Source organism: Panthera onca, chromosome A3 (genome assembly GCF_046562875.1).
Source record: "Panthera onca isolate mPanOnc1 chromosome A3, mPanOnc1 haplotype 2, whole genome shotgun sequence".
Taxonomy (NCBI): Eukaryota; Metazoa; Chordata; class Mammalia; order Carnivora; family Felidae; genus Panthera; species Panthera onca.
In genome coordinates this window covers 120180624-120207627 of record NC_138341.1, presented here as the reverse complement: position 1 = coordinate 120207627, position 27004 = coordinate 120180624, and the positions used below count along the sequence as shown (strand labels likewise).

General features: G+C 40.9%; 1 long non-coding RNA gene across 3 annotated transcripts in view; it reads left to right on the top strand.

Annotated features, from left to right (window-relative positions):
- Positions 1–287: 287 nt before the first annotated feature.
- The window catches only part of LOC132668680 (uncharacterized), a 33344-nt gene continuing 6627 nt past the window's right edge, over positions 288–27004 (top strand). For 2 of the 3 annotated variants that reach the window (XR_013554524.2, XR_009605696.3), the window contains exons 1-3: positions 288–891; positions 13521–13832; positions 19714–19852. This is a non-coding gene — a long non-coding RNA (uncharacterized LOC132668680). The remainder of the gene's footprint in view (positions 892–13520; positions 13833–19713; positions 19853–27004) is intronic. The other variant, XR_009605699.3, reaches the window with a different exon arrangement.

Sequence of the window (27004 nt, the reverse complement as noted above, 5' to 3'; positions counted from 1 at the left end):
CATATGTATTTTTCCCTTCTGCCTGAGCCCTGGGGCCTGTATCCTTGGACACCCTTATCCCCCAGAGCATCTCCCAAAAGTAGGGCTCGGAGGCTGGTTGTTTATATTCAGTAACTTATTTGTTCAGGCATTGTCTACAAAGAGGAGACTCTGTCCGGGCTTGGAATCCATAGGTGGATTAAACAGCATAGCTGCCCTTTAAGAATTCCCTTTAGCTGGGGACACAGAGTCATAAACAAAAGTCATTACATCATGAAAGTGTCAGAATGGAGGGTGGACTGGGGTGGGGCAGGTGTGACCAGCTGTGCTTGGGAGCGTCAGGGGCAGCCTTTATTCGGAAACTATTTGCCTTGAAGTCAAACCTGGGTATAGGACTTTCTGATGAGCACTGAAGAAATATTAATGGAACTTTCCAAACACCATGTTTCCTTAGCATCTATGGCTCTGAGTTCTCAATCCGAGCTGGACTCCCGTGAGATGGGATTCTACTTCAAGCTGGCAAAACATGGTTTCCTGTGTGTATAGGAAGGAAGCGCTCTTTTAAGGGCATCCCAGGCATCAAACAGATCCGGTCAAATTAGAGGCAGAGATACTGAGGCAGAGATGCTGATGGTTTGATCCTTGACTTGGAGGCCTAAAGGCGTTGGCTGAAGCCATGAGAAGAGCAGGCTGGATAATGGATGTTACCCTGGGCCTCTGATGGAGGCTCTTAAGTCCTACAGCGTATTGCCTCTCTGCTCACTTCCCATTTGTCTTGTTCCTTGCTTCCAGTAGACATGTTAGCTATGGTTAATTGAGCATGTCACATGCGGACTATCATCAAGATGGTACTTGCGTCCATGACCTCCTTTAACCTCCTTGGAAGGAGACCTTCTCACCTCTGTGATACAGGTGAGAAAACTGGGGTTCATAGATACTCAACAACTTGGCCGTGGCACCATAGTCATCAGTGTCAAGGTGAGGTTCAGCTCTGGGGCTTCTAAAAGCCAGGAAGTACCCCTTGAGGCTGCTTGCCACTCTCTTTTGCATCTGAGCGCTTACTTCTGGTTGCCTCCTTTGGTTACCCAAGTCCTTTCCCTGCCTCCACCCCTCAGCCTGATTTTTCTGACTCCCCGCCCACCCCACCCCCACCCCCAGATCTTCCAGAAATGTCCCTCTGTACAACAGCCTTGCCCTTTTGTGAAGTTTCTTCTCAAACATTCATGGAGTCACTACCACCTGCTAGGCTCTGGTGCAGGTGTTTTCACGTGCGGCTTGGTTTTAGTCCCCATGTTAAACTTGAGAGATAAACCAGAAGGCCAGCCCCCACCACCCATTACAAAAAGTGGAGGCTGAATTCATAGAGTCCAACTGACATGCAGAACATCACATCCATGTAAGTGATGAGACCAAGCCTTGCATCCAGCTCTGTCTCCCACCCCAGAACAAAATTCACTGCCACCACCTCTGTGATGCCCTCCCAGCTTTGTTTTGTTTCAGTGAACGCCATGGTGTGTTGCATTCATAGACAACATATTTTTGAACAGTGAATGAATAAATGAATTAGTATACGTTAGGGAGGAGAAAAGCACATGGAGTCTGAAATTGGACTGCCGGGGCTCAAACACAGACTCTGCCACTTGGTAGTCATGGGATCATGGATAGGTGGGCTTCTCCTCTGTCTCATTGGCTGGGATACGGCCACCTGCCTACCTATGACCAATCACTAGCGAAGTCATGAAACTGGTCCAAACTGCCTCTCATTTGAATATCTGCCATATTCTTTATCACAGGGACACAGTGTAGCTCTATTATTATTGTTATTGATTTATCATCATCATCATCATCATCATCATCATCATCATCATCTCAATTTTCATTCAAAGGTAATGCTAGCTGGAATTTTTCCCAAAATGGAAAAATAAGAACAACATGGAAGGGGAAAAGGAAGGAAAGAAGATAGTATAAAGTTAATATTTGATAGGCACTTACTAAGTTTTGGGCTCCAGATTTGTACATAGAGGCCATTCTCTAATTTAAACGTCCCAACCAACCAGCTTTCAAGAGGAGAAATAATGTAGATGCAGAAGGAGAATCACGGAGAACGTGTATAATCTGTCCAAGATCGCAGAGCTATGGAGTATCTGGCCAAGATGAGGACGTCTTCCAATTCCAAATCCAGTCCGTCCTTAGTCACAGAATTGGGAATTTTTGCTCTCTGAAGTTCAGTGCAAGGGCTTGGGGTCAGAATTCATGGTCTGGGTGAGACTTGGCCGGCAATAAACTTTGACTCCTCTATTCCAGAAAGCAAACAGATTTTAGGACCCATCACCTGGAAGTGCTCTCCTGAACTTTTACTTCCTTGTATTTCTACTCCACCAAGCCAAAAGGCAAAGTCAGGACAGTCTTGCTCTTTAAAAAAAAAGGAAAAAAGACTTTATTTGAAAAGCCTCAGAGAGAAGGAGTTAACTGTGTGTCTTCTTTTTTCCCCCTTAAAGCGTAAACAGCCCCCCCCCCACCTCTTTAAGTGATAAATTTGAGTCTACAACACAAAGTGGAGCACATTATGTAGAAAGTGCTTATTTTCTTCTGATGTTTGATAGGAATTAGGATTGGTAAAACCCAAACTCTGTTTCCCCTTTCACGCAGCCTGTCATTTTTGTCAAACAAGAAGCTGATTAAGTTTCAATCAAAAGAACAAAAGGCTCCAGAAAGATTCTTCTTGGAAAAGCAGTGGCTCAGGCAATTACCCCATGGAAAGTAAATTTAGTGTTGAGCTTGTGACTTAACTCTAAAGCTGGTATGCTCTTTCTGTGTGGGAAACATGCTGACCAATCACATTTAATCCAGCCTCTAACACATGAGAGAACCTTATTAATGAATAGCATCAAAATCTCTGCATGTTCCGCATGCATGTTGGAGAGATTCCTCTTTGGTAGTGAATGTAATTCAGGTCAGTCATTGTAAATGGAAGGAGGAGGTGATTCTGTCAAGAGGAAACAGGATGAGTGGAAGGGAGAAAACAGTTGTGGTCGATTGTACAAATGGTCACACGTGATCTTCCTTCCTCTGTCCATGGCTTTGGTAGTGCCTTCCCACATTGTCTCTGGACTACCTTCATGACATGGGACCCAAGCAATGCTTGGAAAGTGAATGCACATTAGGTCCTCTCTGGCCACACTTGAGAATCTTGTGACCAAGGCCATATGAATGAGCCTGAGCTAGCCTATTGGGCTATGAGAGACATGTGATCAAATCAACCCCATAGCCCCAGCTGACTTTGTGCCAACCACTAGATGTGCGGCCATCTTAGACCACCCAGCCTCTGCCAAGCCAACCCTGACCAGAAGAGCCCTCCCCTACCCCTACCAGAGAGTCATGAATCTCGGGAAATCATGAGAAATGATAAATGTTTACAGTTACAGAGGTTTTAGGGTGGTCTGCTATGCAGCAAAAGCTAACCAATCCACTGATCTTCTCTTTCCTCTCCAGATTCTAGTCTTAGTCTGTTTACTATGACAGAGTATAGTTGTAATCAGAATTCAGAATGCCCTGTTTTTGAGATCTACCATCAAAGACTTTTAGGCATAGAGCCTATACTTAGTAAATTCAAAACGTTGGCCCCTTTGTTTACATGGCTTGAAGTTTTTCCCTTTCAGAACTGGTACATTTTGCTTCTGTCTTATTGTTTGACTATAACGCATCCAATTTTCTATTTAGATAGTGCAGCCCTGATGCTTCCAGATAGGAGATTGTTTGCTAAGTGGAGCAGACTGATGAGACATCAGGTACCCAAGTTGCCTCTGTCTTGAATTTTCTCATAATCATTGTCCCCAACCCCACACCCCCAATACTTTTTTTCTTCACCTGCCGCAGATACCCCCTTATGTTTTGTTGAACTACATTGGAAGGGGTGAAGTTGCAGGAATGGGTAAATTCCCAAACTCTTTGGCCTTCTCTATTATGAGTGATTTAGACATGTTTCATGAGACAATAGTTCCTTGTCTGGTCCCAGGGACTCTGAGTTCTGGCTTGCTTTGATGAGTTACCTTTTCTGGTACAGACTGGTGTTAATAACCAGTTAAATCCAGGATCTCTCCCCATCCGGTCTGCATTTCATGAGGTCTAGCAGTCATCATAATCAAATGTGTACTCTTTGGCTGAAATCAACTTTCATTTCAGGGTCATTCCCTGGCCCTGAAAAAAAAAAAAACAACAACAACTTAAAGATGGTGAACTCAAGCAGGTCAGGAAAATCACCAAACCCACACAGCTTTGAGAGTTTTCTAGGTACCAGAAACTTCCTACATTTTCTGCAAAATGTGGCAAGACTCCAAGCCCCAGTGCCAGACCAGATGAGCCCATTCTCATACAAATACTGGAAGAAAAGCTGTCACATTTGTTTTCTTACTGGCAGCCAGCCCTGATGATCTCTGGTCTCACCACAGCCTGCTTCCCCAAATCAGCCAGGAAGACATGCCTGTTCACAATCCCCCTTCATTTCTAGCTTTATTCATTTTTTTAAGAAAGTCAAATAAACTTAACCTGGGGTTTCTCAGGGGATGTTTCGTGTTCTTGCAGTTTAAAGCACGGAGTGTGCCAGTAACAACATGGGAAGGACACCAGAGTTATAGCAGAATGAATGGTATCTTCCTATTAGTCTAATGGAGAGGAAAGATGTTGGTGTGGACGCATCTAAGACCTCTAGACTTCATTTCTAGGGCAGAAAGTGAAAACTCCAGTTATTCATACCAGGAACCCACTTTTGTTATGGGCATGACATCATGTTGTTGGTTGGGAGATGCTGCTGTTTGGGAGATGCCTGGAGAAATGGCGTACGGTGTCTGACCTTAGACATCAGCTTCTGTATGACCCGTTTGGGAAAGCTCAATTCTGCCATAGTTCTTTCAATTCTCTTATCAGATAATTTCTCAAAAGTGCATTATAGCCTGAGTCCTGAAACAAGGACAGCTTTAGTTGGCAAAGCCATCATAAGGGGACTGTGAGTCAGAGTTGCTTTGTCTCTTATGGAGGAAACCCGTAGCCATCTTCCTCTCTTTAGTTTTTGCTTTAGATGTAATTCTGTGGAATTCAGTAACCGCAATGGATGCGGATAGAGCTGCAAAGGGGCTGCACTGGTATGTTATTGAAGTTAAGCTGGTATAAACTCAAAGTAAAGTATTAGAACTATAGGGCGCTTAATGGTAACCACAAAGGAAATAGTTATAGAATCCACAAAAGGAAATTCGAATAGAATTAAAACATTTCACTATAAAAAATGAACTAAATGCAAAAAGAGACCGTAATATCAATAATGAGGGACAGAATGCTATAGGGTATGTGAAAAACAAATTGCAGAATTATAGAAGTCCCTTCTTATCAGCTATTCATTTAAATGCAGATGGATTAAACTCTCCAAAAGACAAATATCCACAGAATGAAAAAAATGATCCAACTGTGTGCTGTCTGTAAGAGATTCCCTTTAGATCCAAAAACACACAAATGGTTGAAAGGGAAAGGTTGGAAAAGACATTCCTTACAAAGAGCAAACAAAAGAGAGTAGGGGTGGCTGTACCAGTATTAGACAAAACCAATGTCAAGTAAAAAAGTTAAAGAGACCAAGAAGGACACACCATATTAATGAAATTTTCAGTGTAGCTAGAAGATATATAAATTATAAACATTTGCACACCTAATAACTGTCCATCAAAACACATCCAGAAATTGAATGAGTGGAAGGGAGAAATAGACAGTTCTACAATAATAGCTGGAGACCCCAATACCCGACTCTCAATAATGGATAGAAGAGCCAGGCAGGAGAAAAGTAAGTAAATAGAGGACCTGAGCAATACAATAAACCAACCAGATACCCAACAGCAGCACACTGGACATTTTTCTCAATTGTACTTCTTGGGACATTATCCATGATTGATGATACGTTAAGTCACAAGTTAAGTTTTAGGACATTTTGAAAACTAGGTGTCGTACAAAGTATCTTCTCTGACCACTGTGGGATGAAGTTAGAAAGCAATAACGGAAGGAAAACTGGCCATTTTGTAAATTTGAGGAAACTAACACTCTTGAACAGCCAATGGATCAAAGAAGAAATCACAAGGGATATTAAAAACGCTTAGAGATGACCAAGAAGAAAACATTCCAGAACTCATGGGACTCTTACATCACATACGAAAATGAATTCACAGTGATTCAAAGACCTAAAGGAAAGAGCTACAACTATAAACCTCTTCAGAGAAAACATAGGGCAAAATCTTCATACCACTGGATTTAACAATGATTTACTGGATATGACACCAAAGGCACAGGAAACAAAAGAAAAATATTGACAAATTGGGTTTCACAAAAATAAACTTTTATGCATCAGAGGACACTATTAACAAAGTGAAAAGGCAGCCTACATAATGGTAGAAAATATCTGTGAAGCTTATATCTGATAAGGGATTAATTACCATAATACATAGAGAACTCCTAAAATTCAACAAAATACAACTAATCCAATTAAATGACTAAAGGATTTGAATAGATAGTTCTCCCCAAAACATCTATAAATGTCCAATAAGCACATGAAAATATGCTTAATGTCAAAAATCATTAGGGAAATACGAATCGGAACTACCACGAGGTACCACCTCACACCCGCTAGGATGGCTACCATCCAAACAAAACAGAAAATAAGTGTTGGTGAGGATGTGAAGAAGTCGGAATCATTGTGTGCATTTTGTAGGCACGCAAGATGGAAAACAGTATGGTGTTTCCTCCAAAAATTAAAAATAGAATTACCATATGATCTAACAATTCTACTTCTGGGCATATGGTCCAAGAATTTAAAGCAGGGTCTCAGAGTTATCTTTACATCCACCGTGATAGCAGCATTATTCGTAACAGCTTAAATGGGGGAGCACCTCAAGTGTCCATTGATAGGTGAATGGATAAACAAAGTGTGGCATAGACATAAAATGTAATGGAAGTCTTAAAAAGGAAGGAAATGTTGACATTTGCCGCAGCTTGGATGAACTTCAAGTACATTATGCTGAGTGAAATAAGCCAATTACAAAAAGACCAATACTGTAGGGTTTCACTTATGTGAGGTTTCTACAGTAGTCAGATTTATACAGAAAGTGGAGGGGTGCCTGGATGGTTCAGTCGGTTAAGCATCTGATTCTTGATTTCTGCTCAAGTCGTGACATCACATTTTGTGGGATGGAGTCCCACATTAGGCTCTGCGCTGACAGCGTGGAGCCTGCTTGGGATTTTCTCTCTCTCCCTCTCTGCATCTCTCCCACTCACACAGTCTCTCTCAAAATAAATAAATTTTATACAGAAAGTGGAATGGTGGTTGTCAGAGACTGGGGAGAGGGGAAAATGGGAAGTTACCGTCTATTTGGTATAGTGTTTCTATTTTGCAAGATTCTAAGAGTTCTGGAGATGGATGTGGGTGATGGTTGCACAATGAGTGTCCTTAATACCACTGAACTATGTACTTAAACGTGGTTAATGTACTAAATACAGTATAACCTTGGATTTTAAGTAACTTGTTCTGCGAGTGTTCCGCAAGACGAGCAAACATTTCTAATAAATTTTAACTTGACAAACGAGCGATGTCTTGCAGTACGAGTAGAACGTGATGCCGAACATCACATGATCACAACTGAGCCAATGGCTCTCGAAATTCACTTTGATATACAAGTGCTTTGGATTACAAGCATGTTTCTGGAATGAATTATGCTCACAAACCAAGGTTTTACTGTATTATGTTGTATATATTGTACCATAATTAAAAAAAAAAATTTAATGACAGAGCACATTATCCTGGTCCTAGAAAAGAGCTCGTAACAGTGAGCGAAAGAGTCAGAGATCAAGCTAAGGGGTCTGCAGTTGAGGACCCCTGAGTACATAGCAGCAGCCTTAGAGGAAAGGCTGATGCATTTGCTATCCTTCTTCTAGGAACACTGGGGATGATGACAGTTCAATGGGTATGGACAGACCAGTCGTTCACCTTGGGTAGACTCAAGGGCCCAAGGCAGCCAGACTTTGAGTTGAGGACCTTCAGTTAAAGTGGGAAGCACGAGTTAACAGAAAACTTACCCAACTGGGGCTAGGACTCTAATCCTCGATATGTATCTCCCACCCCTGTTTTCTGATGCTGTTGTCAAGCTATGTTTTGTTTCAGGCAGGGACAAAAAAATCCAGAGATGCATTAGCCTTGAGAGTTGGATATCCCAAGACTCTGTGAGTGCTTAAATAATAAAAAAAATGACTCTGAATGTCCTCATCACTGAGGTGTATGGAAGGGCTAGGGTGGAGCTAGCTGAACCAACCCAGCAGGGAATTGTTTTAGGAAAATTCAGTCTCCTACTACGATTGCTTGTATTTCAGAATTAATCCAAACAGTCGCAGAGACATCATTCATGGATGTGAATCAAAACACTATAATTTGCTATCTTTTCCCTTGAGGAAGATCCTGGTGTCTCCCAAGGGCTCTTTAGAATTAGACAGATTTCTTGACAGATTTCTTGAACTAACATGAAAAGTTGCTACCTTGGCCTCAATCATTTTTTTTTTTTTGTTTGCAGCAAACACATTCTCCTTTGTAGCAGTGTGGGTTTTTTTTTTTTTTTCTTCTGTTGACCCACTGTGTAGGATGAGGGTGTTTTGGAGTCTGGGGTGGCTCTGAGTCCCCAGATGGAGAGCAGAGGGAAGTAGAAGTGGGTGGATCTTGTTCACTTCCTGCAAGGCTCTGCCGCTGGATGTGGACCAGCTACAGATTTGGAGTGACTACTACAATTTCACTCCAGCTGCCAGTGGATGAGGCAAAGTGTGTTCCCATCGTACCCCCACCCTGCCATCGCCAGGCTCTGGGAAACAAACAAACAAACAAACAAACAAACAAACAAAGATAGGGAGGATGTGGAGCCATCAGTGAAGGAAATTGCATGTTATAACTTCAGTAATGGATACTATGGCCTAGACAGGCTGGAGAGATGGGTGAGAATTAGTCTCACAAGGATAAAGGAAAAACAGTTGCCTCCAATTACCATCTAAGAGGGAATTAAGAACTGTATAAATCAGGGATAGCCGTAACAATTATAAAGTCTGTAACATTCTGTATTTGCACCTGCCTTTTATTTTATTCAATTTTTTTAAGCTTATTCATTTATTTTGAGAGAGTGTGAGAGAGAGCCAGGGAGGGGCATAGAGAGAGGGAGAGAGAGAAGGGATCCCAAGCAGGCTCTGCACTGTCAGCACAGAGCCTGACTTGGGGCTCGGATGAACAAACCATAAGATCATGACTTGAGCCAAAATCAAGAGCCAGATGCTTAGCCAACTGAGTGATCCAGGTGCCCCTGCCCCTACCATTTTTTAAAACAGATTTTCTCCCCACCCTTCTGAAGGCTGTGTCTGATTCCTTTCCCCCTCCTTCCTGTTAACCTGATCAAACAATGTACATCAGATAGAGAGGCCTCAGTGTGGTTTTCTGGCACACATTTCAGTATGGTACAGCGTAGGGAAAACCTGTATGGATCAGGTTGATGTGGATGTTCTATTAGAAGATAATGGAGGCTATGGTACTTCAGTGAAAGATGGCATTCATTCATGAATCCATCTGTCTATCCATTCTTCCACCCCCCAACGAGTGCTCATTAAACATTTATTATGTGTAGACAATGGGGGCGAGACCAGGGTTGATGTAGAGTCCTGCTCCTTCAGAGCACACATTACAGGAGGGGAGGCAGAATTATTATCAAACATGTAATGGACAGTACAAGCATCCCATTGGTACGAGTGCTATACAGAGAAATTAAGCTGGGTCACATGATCAAAAGTAAGGTTAGGCTGTGTGGTTAGGAAAGATCTCTCAGAGGAGGAGATATTGAAGCAAAGCTCTGCATGATGAGAAGAACCAGAAATGAGAAAAGTAGAGTAAAAGCTATAAGCCAGAGAGCCGTCCGCACAAAGGCTCTGAGAAAGGCACTACCATCCACGTTTGCAGCATTGAAAGAAAACTGATGGTCTGCGGCATATTGGGCAAAGAGAGTGGTTAGTCATGACATCAGAGGCAGAAAGGAGCAGAAATTGTTACGTGTTTAAAGCTCAGCTAAGGAATCTGGCTTTTGTTCTACGCCTGATTGGCAACCATTAACGTATATAAGCTTGGGAGTGGCGAGATCTAATTAGTGTTTCAGAAAGATCACTCCTGGTGCATGGATGTAGAATGTAAGAGGGTCAGGAGTAGGCAGCAGGAGAGTTACTGCTGCAGGCATGAGAGGGTCTGTGGAAGTTAGAGATGTATGGAAGGGGGTGAGTTATGGAGAAGTAGTGGACAAGTTGGCCGCCGGTGGTAGAAATTATGAGTTCTCTTTCATTCTTTCCAAAGAAATGTGTTGAGCACTTAACTTTACTATGTACCTGCTATGCAAAAGTCAGTAAGTTAACCTAACATTGTGTGTCAACTGTACTCAAATACGTTTTTTTAATTAAAAAAATCAGTAAGTTAAAATCCCTGACCTGAAGGAACCCAAATTCCTAGTGGGGAAGACTGAGCGGCAAACAAATAATTAAAATACATTTTGATAAATACAGCAATCAAGGGGTATACGTGGGGGCTGTGAGAGTCCAAAGGAAAGACTGATTAGCTATTTTAAAATTAAATATGTCAGTCTTTTGACAGACATTATATTTATTGAATTCTATCCATTGGTCCATTGGGTTGGGTTAATGTGAAAAAGCTCAATAAAATTTATGTCAGTCAAATGTTTGCATTCATGTTCTTGACATAAAATTGACAACTCTGGACAACTCACTTTGGCTTCTTTCACATCTGTAAGATAATTTAAGTCATTACCACCTCAAACTTTGCACGCTGGTGTAGACTGTGGTAGTCGCTCCCTGGTTTCACCTGCTCAGTGACCTCTGGTTAAAGTGGGAGCTTTGGGACGCCTGGGTGGCTCAGTCGGTTAAGTGTCTGACTCTTGGTTTCAGCTCAGGTCATAATCTCTTCGTGCTGTGGGTTTGAGCCTCTTGTTGGGCTCTGCGCTGGTATCCCGGAGCCTGTTTGGGAATCTCTCTCTCCCTTTCTCTCTGCCCCTCCCCCCACTTGTGCTGTCTCTGTCTCTCTCAAAATAAATAAAATTTTAAAAACTAAAAAAAAATTTTAAAAAGCCGGGAGCTCTGGAAGCCAGCTTGGTGTAGGGAATGCTCATTCCCTCTCTATGGACCACTGGTGATGAGAGAGAGGTTGCACTAGTTCCAAAATGTCCTTTCTTTACAGTTTTGAAATTAAAGTCTGGTGTTCCATATGGTAAAAATAACTGTTTCTGGTTGTACAGTTCTGGGAGTTTTGAAAAATGAGTGACATCTAACTACCACCAAAATCAAGATACAGAACATTAACAACCTCCACAAACGCTCCACCCACCTCCAACTCCAGGGTCTGCTCTGTTTTCCGTTCCTGTAGTATTTGTCTTTCCCAGAATATCATTTGTCTTGGTCCATTCAGCCTATTATAGCAAAAATACCGTAGACTGCATGGCTTATAAAAAATGAATTTATTTCTCAAAATTTGGGGGGCCGGGGGGTCCAAGATGAAGGTGCTGGCACATTCATTGTCTGGTGAGCTCCCGCTTTCTGGTTCACAGATGGCCAACTCTCACTGTGTCTTCACGCGGAGGAAGGGGGTAAAGGGGCTCTGGGGGGGGTCTCTCATAGAAAGGTGCTAGTCCCCTTTCTGAGGGTTTCATCGTAATGGCCTAATCACGTCCCAAAGGCCTTGCCTCCAAATACTGTAACATTGGGGATTAAGTTTCAGTATTTGCAATTGGGGGACACCCTTCAATCCATAGCATCTTCTACACAAAACCGTATAGCATGAAGCTGTTTGTATTAGTGGTTGGCTTCTTTTTTAATACTGAATAGTATGCCAGTAGATGGATATACCACAGTTTATCTGTTCTGCAGTTCAAAGGCATTTGGGTTCTTTCTAGTTTCTGATGATTATGAATAAAACCACTGTTCACCATAGCTGTTTGGTTTTGTTTTTGTTTTTGTAAAGTTTCATTTCTCTTGGGTAAATACCTATGAGAGAAATTGCTGTCATTTGGTGTGTATATATATATACGTATATATATACGTATATATATATACGTATATATATATACACATATATATATACACACACACATATATACGTATATATACATACATATATACACATATATATATACATATATATGTGTATATATGTATGTATGTATATACGTATATATGTGTATATATATGTATGTATATACATATATATGTGTATATATATGTATGTATGTATATACATATATATGTACATATATACATACATATGTACACATATATATGTATATATATACACATATATACATATATACATATATGCATATATACACATATATACATATATACATATATGCATATATACACATATATATGTATATATATACATACATATATACCTATATATATATATTTAACATCATAAGAAACTGTCTATTTTCCAAAATGGCTGTATTATTTTGTGTTTCCACTAGCAATTCATAAAAGTTCCAGTTAACCTGTAAAATTGCCAACACTCGATAGTGTCAGCATTTTTTTTTTTTTCCATTTTACCTGTAAATCTTGTTATTCAGGTAAACTTATGTGTGTTTAGTCTTCTCTTTGCAGTGCTAGAGATACACAAATAATTAAGTCTCGGGGTCTCCCCTCAGGAACTTCCTTCCATGCAATGCAGACAAATATATCACACTCTCAAATGTAATGGGAGTGGTTCTGTGCAAATTCTGAGTAAGGTAAGATTACAGCCTTTTAGGACAATAGGAAAAGTCTTCAGAAAGCACATCAACTTTGGGAAGGCTTCAGAATTTCATTTTGAAGGGCATCCTGGGACTGGGCCATGGGAGAGTGCGTCCCCAGGAGAGGTAGGAATCCCATTAATGATGGAGACAGAGAAGAAACGGACTATATTGGAAGCAGAGGGCTGAGTGCAGGACAAAGATGGGGAAAAGGAGACTACACAGAACATGAGCAGGGAGGTCCAAATCAATCAGGGAGATGGAAGTGTGTGGCAGCTCAGAGACTGTCCTGACTACCCTTCCCCCCAGCAGGGTTCTCCTGCCTCCACTGCCCTTGCTCAGAACACCCTGCTGGGCCACATCCTCGGGGCAGAGATGGAACCGGTTCATCCGCAGCTAAGATCCTTCCTCCCTTCCCCCTGCTCCGCCTCCAGCCCCAGCCTCCAGTCCGGGTGGCAGCCAGTTTGGCAATTTGCATCTTCTTCCCACCCGCCATGGACCTCCCCATCTTCATCTCCAGCTGGCTGCCAGGGCAGAGGCTCCCTAAAAATGGAAAATTAATGAGGCACCTCCCAACACCTTCTCCACCGGAGCAGTTGCCGCTGTGTTGGGGCCAGGGCAGGACCAGGGCAGGAATCTACCGTAGATCCCAGTCTTTTGTGACAAAGTGGCCCTGTAGTTCACAGCATCTTATTTGCCATACTGCAGAGACAAAAGGGCAGTGCAGCGGGAGAAAGTCCACGGACTGGTGGTCTGATCCTGGGAGTAGAGGATCTTGTCTCACCCGGGAAGAAGACTGAGGCAGAAAGATGAGACCTGCATGCTGCGGCCATAAAAGTCCTGAGCTGTGAGCTTGTGTCGATGGGACCACAAGTCTGCCCCCATCATTGCGGGCACCTTGCAGCTGCTTCTGGCAACCAGGTTCTATGACCGCAACGAAGAACAAGGTGGTAACTTGCATCCTTGTCGAAAAGCGTGACTAATGTGAAGCTTTTGCATTTTCCTTTGTTTTGGCACCAGGTAAGAGAGATGGCTATTACTAGCTGATATTTGTCATGTCCTTGCTCTACCATTAAGCAATTTATTTTCCTCAAATAGCGGGTAAGATTTATTTCTCCATTTTAAAGATGTAAAAATTGAGCTTTAAAGAGGTCAACTAACTTGGTCAGGGTCATCTTGAGAAAGAGACACAAATGGGATATAAATCCAAAAGATCTGATTAAAGAAAATACGTTCTTGCCCTCTACGTGAAATCACTTCCTTGCGATGTACTCCAGTCACCTCTAAGGAACTATGCAGACTTTTTCTCACTTTTGAAATAAGGTTATAGTGAAATATCAAAATTAAATGACCCATCACATCCGGCTTGAGATGTTTTTGAGTGATGGTTGTCATGTTCATTATACCCTGGCTAACTGTGACATAATAAGAAATACATATTTGGTCTCTGCCCCTGGTTGTTGAAGCATAGCCCTTAAAAACCCTGGTAATATCTGGAATGATAGGAGTTCTAGGAGCATCTTTTGTTCTTATATTTGGTTTTTGACCCTGTTCCTGACAGAGCTCCCAAATCCCTTGCAATCTCCTGGATGCTAAGAGGGTCTTTTGTTCTAATGAGGTGACTCATGGTGGGCTTCTGGATGGGAGCTGGTCACCAGAAAGACCAAGCATGGTTAGAGACTTGGAATTTTCAGCCCTACTCTCTATTCTTTAAAATTTTTTTTAAGCGTTTATTTTTATTTTTGACAGAGAGAGACAGAGCATGAGCTGGGGAGGGGCAGAGGGACAGGGAGACACAGAATCCGAAGCAGGCTCCAGGCTCTGAGCTGTTGGCACAGAGCCTGACGTGGGGCTCGAACTCACACTGCAAGATCATGACCTGAGCCGAAGTCGAATGCTCAACCGACTGAGCCATGCAGGCGCCCCTACTCTCTATTCTTTGGGAGGGAGATTGAACTTCTAATCAGTTATGCCTATGTAATGAGGCCTCCGTAAAAATCACATAGCTATGGGCCTTGGAGAGCTTCAGGGTTGGTGAACGCATCCACGTGCCAAGAGGGTGGTGCACCTCAAGTTCACAGGGACAGAAGCTCCTGTACTCAGGACCCTTCTGGACCTCACCCTGTGTTCTTCTTCATCAGGTTGCTCATCTGTATTCTTGGTAATATCCTTTATAACAAACTAGAACACTAGCTATTATGTAGGTTATTTAATTGACTGAGCTCATTGTCCAAGTCTGTGGCTATATTCTGCACAGTTTATGTCCATTTTACTGTATCAAGCTTTTCATGAGGGTTATTTAAGAAAAAATCTGCCATAATTGTCTTTCACATTTTTTTTTTATAAATTCTTAGACATCTTCTATCGTTTATTGCTATTGAAAAAGAAATCCTTAACAACAAATTATTGTAAATATCTCTTGCCGGTTGTAAGGACGCCAGCTTTTATATTAACGGAATGGTCAGCTATCTTACTGTATTCCTATTGCGTCCACTGGGTTCAGCGAGGAATACATAGACCACTTCAGGGTTGCAAGCAAAACTGATTTTGTAGAAGCGACTGATGGCTCACAAAACCCCAAGAAAAGCTGAAGGATGTAAAATCAGGATGAGGGGAAACACTGACTCTCAGGTTTGGGTTCAGAACAGTGAAGAAGGAATTGTCTCACCAGAGATTGAAATGTACAATAATGTGACTGTAATAAAATCAGTTTGATACTGACATAAGCCAAGAGGGATCAGAGAAACAGACTAGAGTGCCCAAAACAATTCCAGTACGTATGACCACTTAATAAATTAAAATAGTATTTCAATCCAGTGGAAATATAATAAATGATGCCAGCCCGACTGGTTCTCCATCATAAAGAAAAAGTGAGGTATTCACTTCATGTTACATTTAAAAAAATTCTAGTTGGGGTAAAAACAAATATTTTTAAATGTTATGAAAAGTTAGGAGACAATATGTTAAAACCTAAGGGTTTGAGAAACCTTTATAACTAAAACAAAACCCAAAAGGCAGACATTTGACTGTATAAATAGTAGATCTTTTAAAATATTTTTAAATCAATACTAAAGCAAATAAAAAATAATAAATTCTACACATGCTAGATTAAGAGTTAGAATATATTAAAAATATACAAGTTGAAAATAAAAATATATACAAATAAGCTGGAAAAAATGGACAAAATATATGAAAAGACAATTGCAAACAAATGGCCAATGGAAATCAAAGAATGGGTGCTCAATCTATCTATTAGGACCATGCAAAAAAAATTAACAAGGTGGTCCTCTATATACCCATCAGATGAGAGACAAATGTTTATTGTGAATAGGGTTATAGACTATGTGGAGTTCATATATTGTTGATGTCAGTGTGAATCAGGAGTATAGCTTTTTTTTGGACAGTAATTTCCAAGGATCTTTAAAAATTAAAAGTATACATATCTGTTGGCCCAAAATCCCACTCCTGAGAATCCAATTTATGGAAATAAAAATACCAACATGTAAGGACCCATACATGGAAAATAAATATTTATTGCAGGATTTTTAACCTCAACAAAAAATGGAGGTGAGGGAGTCAATACTATTCAGATGAAGAGATTATGGTACATTCACAATAGGGAATATTATGTTATCCCTACAATAATGCCTTAGATTCAGACCAAGTGATTCAAAAGGATTACCATAATCTATGTGAGGGAGAAAATCAAGATGTTGAGAAGCCTTATGGACTACGGTCATTTTTTAAAATAATAGCAAAACCTTTGCTACTTATATCTATATTGGTACTTAACTCTGTATCAACAGTTAAAGCCACAACTGTAGGCACTGGATGTGTGATCATTGAGTAGGGAAGTATGATATGTAAACTTCATTGTTAGCTCTCTGGGGCAGGACGGGGGAACAGGAAAAGAAAAGCAGGAGGCGCACATCAAAACTGAAATCTGTGTTAAAACAGCTAAAATAAGAAACAACTTAATATTTGTATATATGTATATACACATATATAAAGAGGTTCATGAACAGATGATCAGTAACACTGATTTTGGTTACCTTGGTACAGCAGGAGTTCAAGGAACCATTACATTTATTTTTATTTTCACTTTATTTTTACTGTAACACGTATTTACAGAATCATAAGAAACCGTGAAGCCAGTTTCGCTGTTGAAAAATAAGGAAGAAAGTTATTTCGTTTCTTCCAGTTGTCTCCACGAGCCTTCTTGGCCACCTCAGTGTGAACCCCAAATCAGTAACCGCTCATACTTGGAAGACAAGTCCCTCTACATATCTGGGTGCACGTCAGTGGATCCTAACAGATCTTCACCTGATAAACTTTCTACTTTCCTGAGTTATCTGTGTGATGTCAGCTCATCGGACAGGACTTTCCTGACCACTTTATCCACTTGACCATCACAAATCATTCTCTAACTCTTCACATTGACTTTTTGGTAACACTTAATGCAGACTCCCCTTTGTTCTTTTTTTACTGCATGCAGTTGAAATCAAAGTTTGTTTTGCTTTCAGGCTCCCTGTTTTAATAATAATTTTAAAAGTTTAGTTCAGGCTATGTGTTTTCCTCTGGAAAAAAAAAAAATCTAGCTTTAGCTGTGACCCACAGGTTTTATTTTGAGGGTTTTTTTCCCCTCATCCTCGTTCAATTTTGTAAAAATAATTTGTGATTTACATTCCCCCCCTTTAATCTGTTGTAGTTTGAAAATGTTTTTTGAGTAGAAACGAGCTAGGTGCATATTTCAGGGGTAAACATCATTTGTTACTGATTTCCATTTTTCGAGGGACAGGGAGGAAGGTATCAGAAATCAGGGCCTATAAAATCTGTCCTTTGGAGATTTATTAACTTTTTTTGTGTGACTAGGTATATTAATTCTTTTTCTTGAAGTATTCCAAGGGCATAAAAAGGACATTTTTTATACTTGGTTAAGATAACACATTCTATTATATAAATATATTAAATTGTACTATTGATCGTATTTCTCAAATAGTCTGTTTTTACCCACATGAATTTTTATATTCCAAAGTAGTTACACAGAAATTTTCCAAATTTATTTTAACAAATGACCATGTTTTGAGTGTTCTAACCCAAAGTTTACATTTTGCTGCAATGTTTTTTGCTATATAAGAATGTACATCCTCTGTAGGTCTCTTTGTGGGTTGTTCCATTTTATTATTATCTAATATCCTGTTGAATGCACATGACCTTGATTTCTTTGTCCTGACATCAGTGTTTTCTCTAACCCTTAGGTATATTCATATTTGTCTCATAACACGCAATAATTACATTTTTCTCCATTCTCTCTTTGTAATTTAGAAGCTCTATTATATTTTTAAGTCTGCTAATGTTTCTCCCCCTCTAATCGTCACAGTGAAGCCTGTATTTCTCCCACTGATATGTCACATATCTGCCCCCCCCCCCCCCCATGGACAGGAATGCTCTAGACAGTGTCACTTTTCACCTTGCTATGAAACCTTTGGGATTGCAGTGAACCCTGCCAATGACGAACATGGAGATGAGCTATGAGTGAGCGGCTCCTGGCCTCTGTCTAGCTCCGGCTCCCTGGCAGGGGCGGGTTAAAGTTCTTACGCTTTAACAGGGTGGGTTGTGGTTGGAACATAAGGACCTCGCGACCATTTGGGACGTTCTCAATGCAGGCACCTTTCAGTTGGATACACTGTACTTCTCACCATCTCCACTTTTATGATTTTTGACAATACAGACCTGCAGATACCATTGTATGATACGTTTCATCAAATTCATAATACCAATCGTCTGCATTTTTCAACAGTTGAATTGTTTGGACCTCACTTCTCCTATTATGGTGGAATTGTATCATTTTTTAAATTAAACTTTAATTATCTGCTCTTTGCTACTCCCTTCGATCGCCTCCCCCCACTACTTGATTTGGCTGGGAGTTGGGTTTTGGTTTCAGGGGGACAGTCTATTAAAAGGTCTTCCGTTGCTGCTCGTGTCCTCTTTTCCAAGGCACCTTACTTAGTACCTAAGTACTAAGTACTTAGCTTAGCACCTAAACTACCAATTCATAGCAGCATTATCATCATCCAATCACCCACTAGACCATATTTATATAAACATATATATCATATCCATCTACTTTTTCATCTATCTTTACCTGCTAAATATTTAGTCATTGCCCGTCACTGTTTCTTTCCCTTTTATATGTTCCAATATGTTGAATGAAACCTCTGATTTTACTGTACTGACATTCAGAGGGCACAGTTATCAGTGGACACAGATTACATTGTCAGAGACCTTTCCGGATTCAGTTTTCTGCCAATGCATGTATGATATTTTCTCACATGTACAATATAGACATTGTAGCTATTCCTCTTAAGAGTCTGTGGTGTTGCAGAATAGGTTCCCATGTTAAAGGGAAATCTGATATTAGGCAGGTTTACTCTGCTATGTAAAAATAATCAGCTATTTATAACTGGGAATGTTCAGGATTTATATGTGGCTCAGAAATTAGGAGTTTTAAAGGCTTAGATTTCTTTTCAGTAATTTTTTTCTTGAGACCCAGTGAGAACATTAAAACTGCAAATTTGTCTTCCTTTAACTCTAAGAAATTATCTTGTGTTTCTTTTAAAACTATTACTTTCCCTCTCCTTCCTTTTTCCCTTCTGTTAATCTGATGATTCCAATCAGATATCCTGATTCTGCCCTCAAAACTCTCATTTTCCCTCTTGAATCTATGGCTATGTGTTTGCTCCTTCATCAACTTCATCTCCAAATCATGACAAAGTTATACTGCTTTATATAATTTATTGATTTTTGAAACTGCAAAATCATTAGCTGCTGAAATTCTTTTCCCTAATTTTACCTCCTTGACAAATCTTCCATAGACTAAGCACCCCTTCTCCAAACCTAGGATGAAAATTGACCCCTAATACGAAGAAAGCCTTGATGCACTTACTCCCACAGTTGGATAGACAGACCCAAAGTGTCGAAACTTCACAGAATCCAGCAGAAACAGACCCCTGCTGTTGTTAGATTTTTTTTCCTTAAAGGTAAGATATATTATTTAAAATGGATAGAGGGATTCATTTTAACTCCTAAAACCTCCGTGCTCAACTCCAGTAGTTTCACAACACTGGAGTAATAGAAGCAAACATTTTACGCAATAATTCAGGAAAGGTTAGGAGACGGATTCTTCTGGAGCATCATGAAATACAGGAGCTATGCCAACAGAAGTTCTCATTTCCACTCTTAAAGTGTTTTGGTCCCTCACCCAGAGACCAGACCTAAAAGAGGGCTGCTTTCCTCTCCTTTCCACAATCTCAGCATCTGATAAGCCCCTTCTCCACTTCCGTCCTTCATTGAGCTGAGGGATTAGACACAGCAGTAAGTGACAGTAACTGACTCCAGCAGGCATGCCAGAGGCCGGGACATAGGCGGTGGGGCCTCGTGTGCAGAAGGGGAGCCTTAGGATAAGTTCAGACCGTCAGGAAGAGCAAATGGCAAAACAGACCAGGTCCCTGCTGCCCAAGGTCCACACAACAGGAGATAGGGCTCAGACCCTCTGCCTGTGGAATGAGCTCAGAGAAGAGCTGAGTGGATCAGCCCTGTAGCTCCAACTCTCATTTCCTTCAAGCTCTGCCAGGGTTGGGTTATTTTGTTACAAGTCCATTACTGATTAAACTTTCTCCAGGATTCCAGCAAGATCTTTCTGTCACTGACTTGAACCACTGTTCTTTCATTTCACAATAAAAAACCATTTCCTGACTTACACACAAAGCTTTGAGAAATGGAATTATAATAAATCACAACTATAATTCCTCCCATAAAGTAGAAAAATAGTGATTTTTAGTGGAGACATCTGGCATGACCTTAACCATGTGATGAAGGTGAACATCACCAGTCATGTCATGTGGAGATCATGTGCCCCTGTGGGATCCTTGCCAAAAATCCATAACCATGAGGAGAATTAGACAAACTCAAATTGAGGCACTTTCTATAAAAGCCCATGATCCTTCAAAATAGTCAAGATCATGAAAAACAAGGGAAGACTAAGAAACTGTCACAGACCAGGGTGGACTAAGGATGAAATAAGTATAGTATGTTTCAGTTGGTTCCCAAACAAGAACAAGAACAAAGGACAGTAATTGGGGGAAATGTGAAATCCAAATAAAGCGACAATTAAGTGCCAATGTTGGTTTCTTAGTTTTGACAAATATACCACAATAATATATGATGGTAACTTTAGGGGAAACTGAAACTGAGTGAGAGGTATATGGGAACTCTGTACTATCTTTGGTAATTTTTAAATCTATAATCAGAATAAATTCATTTTTAAAAGACCCCCCCCCCCCCCAATCTAAATACTGCAGTTTACTGCTCTTTAGCTCTAGGCTAGATGCAGTTTACTTCTTCTTTAGATCCAGTTACCTAGAAGAGCAGGTGTACCAGGAATATGGTGCTGACCCTCAGAGATATGTATTGAGCACCTACTGTATGCCAGTGATATGATCGTTCAACCATAATGTATAGATATTACCCATTGGATGTGGCAAAACCATCATCACTGGGGAACAGTTTCCTAGAGCTTATTTCTTGTTCTGCTGATTTTCTATCCTTCATGTCTCTAGCCATCTGAATGCTTAATCAAGATATTGAGGACTCTCCCCCACCCACCCACCCACCCACTGAAATTTTCTTTTTAGTAGCTCTTTGAATACATTCAGTGACTCTCATTTGGGTAATGCACTGAGTTTGCTACCAGCATTCAAGCTAAATGGGAACAGTCTCTGAAATGGTATCTCTTTGCAAAGATAGAGTTGTTCAAAGGACATGGGACACAACTGGATGCACACCTTCATTCCTGCCCTCAATCAGGTCCAAACCGGATGGTGGGTAGAACAATGGGAGGCAGATAGCATCAATTTCTTCGCCAACAAAAAGTGCAAGAAATAGTATTTCCCCTTCCCCTGAAACCTGATGGGAATTCAAGAATCAAGAATGATCCTGGGGTGAGAGGAGAGGGTGTTTGGGAAAGGAAAGAGGAGAAAAGGCAGAAGCTGAGCCAAGGGTCCCGCTCTCTCTTGCCTTCTTCCTCTGCAGGGATGCATGTGGGGGAAGGAAATAGGCCATTAGCAAGTGTGTGCTCATTCCTGACAAATTTGAGATAATTCCCGTCAGCCATGGTCTCATCATTGTTGGATGGGCCATTGGAAGTTGAGTGTGTCCTCTCTGCATTTAAAGTCAGAGGAATGGATTTGGGTCACAGCCAGATCCCCTCTGGCTATCAATGTATCCCGCCTTGAACTGCAGCAAGAGAGAAAGAATTTTCTCTAGGACCCCACGCTTCCAAGAGCTAGGTAGGCATTCATATGTTTTCTTTGTAACAAAGTCTTTAAACATTATATAAAGAAGCTTAGGTCAATTTAAAAATCTCTGACCAAGTAACACCCGGTTTTCCAGAAACAGAAAACATGGTGATTGCTAACTTCTTCCTAAACATGACTTACTGAAAGCTTTCTTGGTTAGGTGTCAGAAGATCTAAATTCTCAAGCTTTGCACAAAGTAGGTACTCAGAAGTCAATGGGTCCTGATGGCTGTAAAAATCCATCTAAAAATACAATACAGGCTGTTGACTGAGAGATTAATGTTCACCGTCTGTCGGGTGGAGCATGACAAGGGGTATCACCTAGGTGGATGATCAAAACTTAGAGGTGAAGGACAGAGTAGGTAAATTTCCAAACAATTGAAACAAGCCAAGGAAGCATCTTGGAGCCATTACCTACATAAAAAGCAGGAGGGAAACACCACCACAAGTCCTACCGTTATTAAAACTACATTCTAACCTGCTAGCACACATTCATTTATACAGCATGCGGTTCAACGTCAGACAAGCCTGAGACAAATCAACAAATGTGTGATAATCTCATTATATTCTACACCAACAGCCACAGGGCCCCAGACTAGGGGTGCAGCTCAGTAGAAGGGGCTTTTTTTTTTTTTTTTTTTAATGAGGCAGGTTTATGCCTGTAATGCCAAGGAGGCAGCTAGCATCTTGAATGGTTTGCTACTTAGTGTTTTATTATAGAAAACATCTCTCCTCTGAAAGATTATTTCTGAGGTTCATACCCTGGAACACAGGGCTTCTTCATGTCAGTAAATTTCTTTGAAGGGAGTCCAAGATTATATTTGCAACTAGAAAATAAAACAAAACAAAACCTTAGAGGGATGATTGGAGTCTGCCTTTTCTATGCTAACAACATTTTATGGGTTATATAAAAACTCAGAAATTGTACAAGTATCAAGAGCGAGCCCAGGGGAGACTATACCAGAGAGAAGGATACAGGAAAAAGTATAGCCTCTCTTCCAGTCTCCTGTGAAGGCAAATCCAATCGTGGGCTGGGGGGGGGGGGGGGGGGGGAGCCTCTCCAGATGGGCTCAAGAACAAACCTCCACATCTTACTGATCCCCAAGAATTATATAAGAACTCTCCAAAATAGAAATTTTAGAATATTTCTGTTTAATGTTCTATAAGGTGTGAAATCTAGGAAATCAAAATAAGCATACATTAAGTAAAATGATCAAAAGACAGAAAAGATAGTTAAGGGGGAAGATTAAAAGATGCATTATTTGCTTGATCTTTGCATTAAGGACCCATGGTAAAAGTGGTAAATAATAGATTTTACGATAAAAAATTACCTATATTGGAAGAGACAAAAGGGAAAAGGGACTTTGAAATTTAGATGCAAACAAACAGTAAGGAGCCTAGTGCAGTATAGGGTATATATATATATATATATATATATATATATATATATATATATATATATAAAATCTATGGTGTGTGTGTGTGAGAGAGAGAGATGTGAATATAAATAAACTATGCATATAAGACCCATCAGAAGTAATATTTAAAGGAATATTAGAAGACATTCTTAAGTAAAAGAAGGCTGCTGACTACAATAATTCATTAATCCTTGTAAAAAAAAAAAGTTAACAACAGAGTAAAGCTCAGGTAACATACTGGTAATTCAAATATAAAGCATACATCCTACGTGGAAATGGGAATAAAAGGTAGCTTGATTTAAATAGACCCCGAGTCATGGTAGCTTGATAGTTGGATACCCGCCACACAAGTGTCTGAATAAACCAACTGCAGAGTTTTGAGGGGAAAAGATAATGGGCCCAATATCCCATACCCAATTACTCCGTGAGGGCAGATGAAAAACATTCTCAGACAGGCATGGGCTCAGAACAGAGGCAATCCGTGTTCTCTTGCTGAGAAAATTACTCTAAGTCACTCTACCTGAGCAAAAGATAAATCAATATAAACAACTCAAGAATGAGGAAGTTGTGGTAATAAGGGATTGATGGTGTCCCTTTGGGCATTGTACTTCTTAGCCCTTATTGAGTTCTTTCCACGGCTTGACTAATGGTGGGGCAGATAGCATGTGGCAATCTCTTCCTTTTAAGAGGGAAAGGCATTGCAGTTGTAAAACAGGACAAATGGATGTGCCTCCTCCCACCGGCCCCAGAGGGGAACAGAGAACTCCATCAGAACACGCCGGTCCTTTCCATCTGCTTCAACTGTGGTCAGCAAGGGCACAACTCGGTCAGCCCCCAGAGTGAGCCCCGGACACCTCTTGCTGGCTTTGGCAACACTCCTCACAGGTCTGGCCGCAGCCCACTAAAATGGAAAATGAACGAGCAGGGATGAATTCTATGTCCGCAATTCTCTTTCTCTAGCTTTTTCTTTCTTTTTTTTTTTTAATCAAAAATAACTCCTCTGGATTAAACTGATGCAGTCAAGACCTGATTTTTCTCTCCCATTACTGCTTTCTCCTTTATGTGTCATGAACAAATAAATGATTTGGACAGTTAAACTTTGTATGAGAATTGCATTTATACGTATAATGAAAAGCTCGTTTTCACACTGTCCCAAGTTTTCTTATGCAGAAAACCCTATCTAATCATTGGGAAAAGTTCTTGGTAGTGGAAAAGTGCGTATTTTTTTTAAATCCCAAACACTAATACCATTGTACCAAAGTTAACTGATCTTCAGTGTGAAACTTCCCTGCTATTTTCAGTGCAACTGGGATATACTGCATTTTAAATGGTGGCGATGCATTTACAAGTGTTTCTTCCTAAAGACACAGGTCGCAGCCAGTCAGGATCTGTATGATGATCCGGAGATAAATAGTCCACACAGCAGGAATGTGAAGAAAACCCATATGTAAGAAGTCTCCTGCAAATAAGAGAAAGAGCATCAAGCCTGCCTTTAACCAGTTGGAAAGGCATGCAGACTTCTTTGCACTTTGCGATTCTTCCCTCAGCACTTAATTCTGTAATCATCACACAATCATGAAAATTAGGCATTGCAATTTCATCCCTGGGGGAAATATGTGGACGCTGGCACCCTGACAAGTGTAACAGTATAAAAGGAAAATTACCTTAGGCTTACACTCCTTTTCCCCCCGCGTTTCCAAGAAAGAACTAAATTTTTGAGGTTCATAGCAGAGAATTCTGCTGTGACTTCATCGGCATGGTCTTCCACCCTGTTGAGCGCTTACAAAACTCTACGTGTTCCAAACTCGGTTTCCTGTCCTGGAAGGTTAACCATCCACCCTTCATTTCCAAACATTCCACAGATGTATTCCGAGCCCCCCTCTATACCAAGCCTGTATGTAGTGACCTTTGGGAAGCATTACAGCCTAGCGGGGAAGAGTGGGCACTCCAGGCACACGTAGTCTGGGCTCCAACCCAGCTGTCACTTACTTACCGTCTTGGATGGCCTTTCCTGTGTTCCTTAACTTCTCTTATTTCTTCACTCGTGAGGGAAATACGAAAGCCAGCCTAACAGGTTATCGTGAGGACTACAGGAGAGTATGCGTGTAGGGTGCTTAACTTCTTATTATTAGCCACAGTAGCAATGTTAGTAGAAATAGTAGTCTGCTCAGGCTGGCATTAAAAAACACCTCGGGTGGGTGGCTTCAACACCAGAAATTTCTTTTCTCCCGGTTTTGGAGGCTGGAAAGTCCAAGATGAAAGCCTGTAAGATCAAGTACGGTTTCTGGCATGTTCTCTTCCTGGCTTCCGGATAGCCACCTTCTGTAGCTGGAGAGAGAGTAGTGGAGAGAGATTGAGCAAGCTGTCTGGTGTCTCTCCTTATCAGGGCACTAATCCCACCAGATCATGGCTCCACCCTCGAGACCACATCTAACCCTGATTACCTCCCAAATGGCCCACCTTCAAATACCATCATATTGGTGGCAAGATTTCAACATATAATTTTGAAGGGACACAATTCAATCCATATTTTTTATTATGATGATGATTATTATGATTATTTCCACTTTTCAGCAGCATGATGGATCATTTATATCCTTAAGAGGAAGAACACACATTTTTTAAAAGATGTCAGAACCTACATGGAAGCGTAACTCAAAAGAAATCACCGTTAGACCTTCAAGAAATGGTTCAGCTCCTCATTTTAATGACTGTCTATCTCCAAGTATCCTGTATATTTGGGGGACCGGTTGTCTGCCCAACCAGGCTCTTTAGTGACCAACAGCAGATAAACATCGTAACATAAGGATTGTAGACATTTCTGAGGCAATATTTAGAACGGCCCCAAGCCATCCCTCTAATTTGGCTGAAATGTGTCCACAGCATCAGGATTTACCAGTTGGCTTATACCATGTGCACACAGGAGACTCCAACAACAGGGCTCCCAGCTGGCCTAAGGAGAAACTTTCTTAACCCATCCTTGAAAAGAAAAAGCCAGTGGGGCGCCTGGGTGGCTTGGTCGGTTGAGCGTCCGACTTCGGCTCAGGTCATGATCTCACAGTCCGTGAGTTCGAGCCCCGCGTCGGGCTCTGTGCTGACAGCTCAGAGCCTGGAGCCTGTTTCCGATTCTGTGTTTCCCTCTCTCTGCCCCTCCCCTGTTCATGCTCTGTCTCTCTCTGTCTCAAAGATAAATAAATGTTAAAAAAAAATAAAAAAAAAATTAAAAAAAAAAAAATAAAAAATAAAAAATAAAATAAAAAAAATTAAAAAAAAAAAGAAAAGAAAAAGCCAGCCTCTCACTCACCTCTGGATGGGCGTATCAGGGTTTGTGGAACACCCATCTCACTTTATGGAAGGAGGCCGAAGATTCCTGATATCTGGGAAGAATGACACACTGAGTGGGGATGGGCTGATGTCAT